Raw genomic sequence first — 5,155 nt, 5'->3', positions numbered from 1 at the left:
CACCACCTGACCGGAAGCGGCGGCGCGTCGCTAGGCAACCGGGCGTGCGGGAACCGGGAGGCCTTTCCCACCAGCACCCCCGCGCTCCCGCCGCTCCCGTTGCCGCAACAACCGGCGCCGCGTTGTCCCCGAGGAACCGGCACCGCGTTGTCGCCACGGTGCGAAGAGGCGACACCTCTGTGGCCTCCGCCCGCTCAGCGGGCTTGTCTACCCCGCCGCCTCGTTGCTCTGGGAGGTCTGAGACCCGCTGGACGGGCTGGGTCTGAGGGGGAGGGGGCGTGGCCTCGGCGGGAGGGGGCGTGGCCGGCGGCGGCGGGAATTGCGGCGCGGGCGGGCGCGTTACACAGCGCCCGGCTAGCTCAGTCGGTAGAGCATGAGACTCTTAATCTCAGGGTCGTGGGTTCGAGCCCCACGTTGGGCGATTTCTTTTCTTTTCTTTCTTTTTAATTTTTTCACCCTAAAATGCCTCGAATATTTTTTATCCCTCCACCGGATCCTTCCTCTCGCCCCAAAACGCCACATTTGACCCCAAAACCCTCCCCGTTTGACCTCCAAAAATGCCTAATTTGACACAAAACTAGCCCCGTTTCGCCAAAAAAAAACCCATAATGTTGACACCTAAAATGCCTGATTTGATGCCCAAAATCCGCCCTGTTAGACGCCCAAACCCGCCCCGTTTGAAACCCCGAACTGCCCCGTTTGATGGCCAAAAATTCGACGCCCCATCAACCCCCCATTTGACACTAAAATGCCCCATTTGACGCCCAAATATCCTCAATTTGATGCTCAAATATTTCCGTTTGACCCCAAAATCTCCGTTTGAGGCATGAAACACCCACATCTGTTTCTGTAGTGTAGTGGTTATCACGTTCGCCTCACACGCGAAAGGTCCCCGGTTCGAAACCGGGCAGAAACAGCTTTAAATATTTTCCTTTTTAATATATTTTACGGATCAATATTCCTCTGAATTTGCGGTTGCAAAAAATACGTATTTACGGCAAAAAAAAAAAGGTGGGAGAATTAGAATTTCAAGAGAAATATCGAAATGCAGCAGAGATGGGAGGGAATTTCACAATTCAATTTATTTTTTAGAATAAAATGATTAGAGTTTCCTTCCCTGACCGGGAATCGAACCCGGGCCGCGGCGGTGAAAGCGCCGAATCCTGACCACTAGACCACCAGGGAGATGCGCTTGTTTCACCCAAATTTTACCGTTTTCATCGATTATTTGCGCCATCAAATTCTTGTCTTTCACTCCCCAACAGGAGCCGCTTTGCGGAATTAATTCAAAAATAGCTAAATTAATGTAAACCGCTATTTTAAAGGGAGAAAATACTTACGAAATAATTAAAAATAATTAAAAACCTGTATTTTAGCTAAACCAGCTCTCCCTGGTGGTCTAGTGGTCAGGATCCGGCGCTTTCACCGCCGTGGCCCGGGTTCGATTCCCGGTCAGGGAAAGTTCGTCTAAAAATATAATAAATTCATTAAAAATTATTATTTTGACTCCTTGGTGCGTAGATTGCTCCAAAAAATTGATATTTAGCAAAATTTGGGCGGAAATTTTGAAAGCAAAGCAGCGCGTTTCTGTAGTGTAGTGGTTATCACGTTCGCCTAACACGCGAAAGGTCCCCGGTTCGAAACCGGGCAGAAACAGTTAATTTTTAAGGCGTTTTTTGGGGTGGTTTTAGGGTTTATTTCACATATGGTGCCAAGTGTGATGTCCAGCGCGTTTCTGTAGTGTAGTGGTTATCACGTTCGCCTCACACGCGAAAGGTCCCCGGTTCGAAACCGGGCAGAAACAGTTATTTTTTAGGGCTTTTTTGGGGTGGTTTTCGGGTTTATTTCACACATGGTGCAAAATTGGCTGCTCAGCCCGTTTCTGTAGTGTAGCGGTTATCACGTTCGCCTCACACGCGAAAGGTCCCCGGTTCGAAACCGGGCAGAAACAGCTATTTTTAAATGAATTCATTTTACCTTTATTTTCCACAATTTGTCCCAAAATGAGCCCCAGGAGGCGCTTGTCCAGGTTTCTGTAGTGTAGTGGTTATCACGTTCGCCTAACACGCGAAAGGTCCCTGGTTCGAAACCAGGCAGAAACACCTAATTTTTACGGTTCTTTCCCCCAATTCTCTGCCTAGCTCAGGGCGCTAATTAACATTAACGACAGCCCTAATTAACACTAACGACAGAGCTAATTAACCTTAACGACCCCCACCAGCTCATGGGCTCTATTTAAGCTTAATTTCCCCTTTTTCAGTGCCTTGATTGTGGATTTTCCTGCTCAGGTGCTGAGCAGTTGCAAATTATCCAAAATTGGGGTTCTATCCCAAAAGTAAACGGGCATTTTTTCCGTTGTTTTGTTGTGGGAACGCTGCTCATTCTTTTATTTAAGTATTAATTAAGTATTTTAAGTATCTCTTGACTCTTTGGTTCAGTTTAATGTGTTTTTCCATTCTCTTGCTGGTCAGCTCTTGGGTATTTTACCCAAAATAGACGATTCTGCTTTAAAAATACGTGTTTTTTCCCTTCCCTCAACCCATTTTTGTGTTAATTCACCCCACAAATCCCCCTAAATGTTTTGTGTCCTCATTTCCGGCGTTAGATTTGGGGGAAAAAGGCGGGAATTCGTCACTCCCTGGTGGTCTAGTGGTTAGGATTCGGCGCTCTCACCGCCGCGGCCCGGGTTCGATTCCCGGTCAGGGAAGGATCTCTTTTACATATTTTCACTTTAATTTCATTTTAATTTGAAAATATATCCAAATATTTTAAAATAAATTTTAATTTAAATTTTAATTTTAGAAAGATATTGTTTAATAGCGACTTCACCGTCTGTTCTCCATCACAGCCCGGCTAGCTCAGTCGGTAGAGCATGAGACTCTTAATCTCAGGGTCGTGGGTTCGAGCCCCACGCTGGGCGATCTCTTTATTTTCGATGCTACCGAAATTTTTGGGGTTGTTTCCGCGCTATTTGGAGATGCAGCTCCTTTATTTTTCCCCTTTTATCTTTATTGTTGCTTTAGGCTGTTTTCGAGCCGTTCAAACCTCCCCAGATTGGAATAATTATTGCCATTACTATTATTGCCATTACTATTATTGCCATTACTATTATTGCTATTATTTGCAATCCCAGGTGAAATGTGGAACATTACTACTGGACCAAAAAGCCCGAAAACCACAGAAAATCCACATTTTTCAGTTCATACCACCATACAGAGCCAAAAAAAACACCCCAAACAACCTATTTTCTTATATTTAACACCATATATTGAATATATTGAATACGGAATCATTGAGATGCTCAACATTTAATTCTTGTCGCGTCAAGCCTACAAAATTGTGTTAGATCCATCAAACCCGCCTCTTTGGGTCTTTCCTTCAGGTCAACGTTGGGTTGAATCCAATGTTGGGAGCCAGGGGGTGTTTTTTTCGGCAAAAAAGGGGGTAAGAAACCCCTCTTTTGGGTGGTTTTTTGGCCTTTTTGATGGTTTTGCACCATCTTCTCAAACCTTCCACTTATCTCAACTTTTATACCCAAAAATGGGCATTTTGCTAAATCAGAATGGAAAACAAAGCAGAAAGGGGGTTTTTTAACAGCCCGGCTAGCTCAGTCGGTAGAGCATGAGACTCTTAATCTCAGGGTCGTGGGTTCGAGCCCCACGTTGGGCGCTTAAGTTCTTTGTTTTTCCCTTTATTTGCCCAAACTTGCCTGTTTCTCTGCTGTGTCTAAAGCATCTTAAAACAATAAATGCGGGGGTTTTTTGCTCATAATTATTTACTTGGGAGACACGGCAATTAAAATTAATAGAGCGGAAAGGCGGAATTGTCTGATTTCAGCGTTTTAAGGTTGAATAATGCGGTTCGATTTTCTCTAGTTTGACGACAAAAGGGACACTGGAAATATCTGTACAGGGGGGTTTTTGGCTGTGGTTTTGGGGGGTTTTGGGGTGTTGTGGGTTTGGTTGGTTTGGGGTTCTTTTGTGTGTGTGTTGGGTTTTCTTTTTGTTCGCCTTTCCTTTCCTTCCATCACACGGGAGATGCGCCACTCCCTCCAGCATCTTCCCAGCCGGTCTCCCATCCAAGCACTGACCGGGCCCGACCCTGCTTAGCTTCCCACATCACATGAGATGGGGCATTCTCAGGGTGTTATGGCTACATATATATGTATATGTATGTATATATATGTGTGTTCCCCAAGTATATCCTGCCCCTTTATTCAAGGGCAGAGCAAAGGGGCAGGAGAACCTCTCTGGACCACCTGGTCTCCCATCCAAGCACTGACCGGGCCCGACCCTGCTTAGCTTCCCACATCACATGAGATGGGGCATTCTCAGGGTGCTGTGGCTGCATATATTATACATATATATATTTATTTATTTATTTATATATATATATAAAAGTTTCCCGAGTGTATCCTGACAGTATCTGAACTAAACCCTTTATTCAAGGGCAGAGCAGAGGGGCAGGAGAACCTCTCTGGACCCGCTGGTCTCCCATCCAAGCACTGACCGGGCCCGACCCTGCTTAGCTTCCCACATCACATGAGATGGGGTGTGCTCAGGGGGCTGTGGCTACATATATTATATATATATATACACATATATATATATATAAAAGTTCCCCAATTCTATCCTGACAGTATCTGAACTAAACCCTTTACTCAATGACAGAGCAGAGGGGCAGGAGAACCTCTCTGGACCAGCTGGTCTCCCATCCAAGCTCTGACCGGGCCCGACCCTGCTTAGCTTCCCACATCACATGAGATGGGGCAGTCTCAGGGTGCTATGGCTGCATATATTATACATATATATATATATATAAAAGTTTCGCGAGTGTATCCTGACAGTATCTGAACTAAACCCTTTATTCAAGGGCAGAGCAAAGGGGCAGGAGAACCTCTCTGGACCAGCTGGTCTCCCATCCAAGCACTGACCGGGCCCGACCCTGCTTAGCTTCCCACATCACATGAGATGGGGCGTGCTCAGGGGGGTGTGGCTACATATATTATACATATATATATATATATATATATAAAAGTTTCGCGAGTGTATCCTGACAGTATCTGAACTAAACCCTTTACTCAATGGCAGAGCAGAGGGGCAGGAGAACCTCTCTGGACCAGCTGGTCTCCCATCCAAGCACTGACCGGGCCCGA

The 5,155-nt window shown here is 45.9% G+C and overlaps 11 non-coding genes across 11 annotated transcripts; 10 read left to right on the top strand and 1 right to left on the bottom strand.

Moving 5' to 3' along the window:
* The first annotated feature begins 348 nt into the window (after positions 1–348).
* Positions 349–421, top strand: TRNAK-CUU (transfer RNA lysine (anticodon CUU)). The gene has a single exon. It is a non-coding gene; the product is annotated as a tRNA-Lys (tRNA).
* A 422-nt stretch (positions 422–843) lies between these two features.
* Positions 844–916, top strand: TRNAV-CAC (transfer RNA valine (anticodon CAC)). The gene has a single exon. It is a non-coding gene; the product is annotated as a tRNA-Val (tRNA).
* Positions 917–1,113: 197 nt separating this feature from the next.
* Positions 1,114–1,185, bottom strand: TRNAE-UUC (transfer RNA glutamic acid (anticodon UUC)). The gene has a single exon. It is a non-coding gene; the product is annotated as a tRNA-Glu (tRNA).
* Positions 1,186–1,388: 203 nt separating this feature from the next.
* TRNAE-UUC (transfer RNA glutamic acid (anticodon UUC)) lies at positions 1,389–1,460 on the top strand. Its single transcript has one exon. It is a non-coding gene; the product is annotated as a tRNA-Glu (tRNA).
* A 123-nt stretch (positions 1,461–1,583) lies between these two features.
* On the top strand, positions 1,584–1,656 carry TRNAV-AAC (transfer RNA valine (anticodon AAC)). The gene has a single exon. It is a non-coding gene; the product is annotated as a tRNA-Val (tRNA).
* A 75-nt stretch (positions 1,657–1,731) lies between these two features.
* On the top strand, positions 1,732–1,804 carry TRNAV-CAC (transfer RNA valine (anticodon CAC)). The gene has a single exon. It is a non-coding gene; the product is annotated as a tRNA-Val (tRNA).
* A 74-nt stretch (positions 1,805–1,878) lies between these two features.
* On the top strand, positions 1,879–1,951 carry TRNAV-CAC (transfer RNA valine (anticodon CAC)). The gene has a single exon. It is a non-coding gene; the product is annotated as a tRNA-Val (tRNA).
* A 78-nt stretch (positions 1,952–2,029) lies between these two features.
* TRNAV-AAC (transfer RNA valine (anticodon AAC)) lies at positions 2,030–2,102 on the top strand. The gene has a single exon. It is a non-coding gene; the product is annotated as a tRNA-Val (tRNA).
* A 533-nt stretch (positions 2,103–2,635) lies between these two features.
* On the top strand, positions 2,636–2,707 carry TRNAE-CUC (transfer RNA glutamic acid (anticodon CUC)). Its single transcript has one exon. It is a non-coding gene; the product is annotated as a tRNA-Glu (tRNA).
* Positions 2,708–2,847: 140 nt separating this feature from the next.
* TRNAK-CUU (transfer RNA lysine (anticodon CUU)) lies at positions 2,848–2,920 on the top strand. The gene has a single exon. It is a non-coding gene; the product is annotated as a tRNA-Lys (tRNA).
* Positions 2,921–3,596: 676 nt separating this feature from the next.
* Positions 3,597–3,669, top strand: TRNAK-CUU (transfer RNA lysine (anticodon CUU)). The gene has a single exon. It is a non-coding gene; the product is annotated as a tRNA-Lys (tRNA).
* Positions 3,670–5,155: the final 1,486 nt, after the last annotated feature.

Source organism: Columba livia, chromosome 32 (assembly GCF_036013475.1).
Source record: "Columba livia isolate bColLiv1 breed racing homer chromosome 32, bColLiv1.pat.W.v2, whole genome shotgun sequence".
Classification (NCBI taxonomy): Eukaryota; Metazoa; Chordata; class Aves; order Columbiformes; family Columbidae; genus Columba; species Columba livia.
Note: the sequence above shows the minus strand (reverse complement) of the source record. Positions and strands in the feature narration are given on the sequence as shown.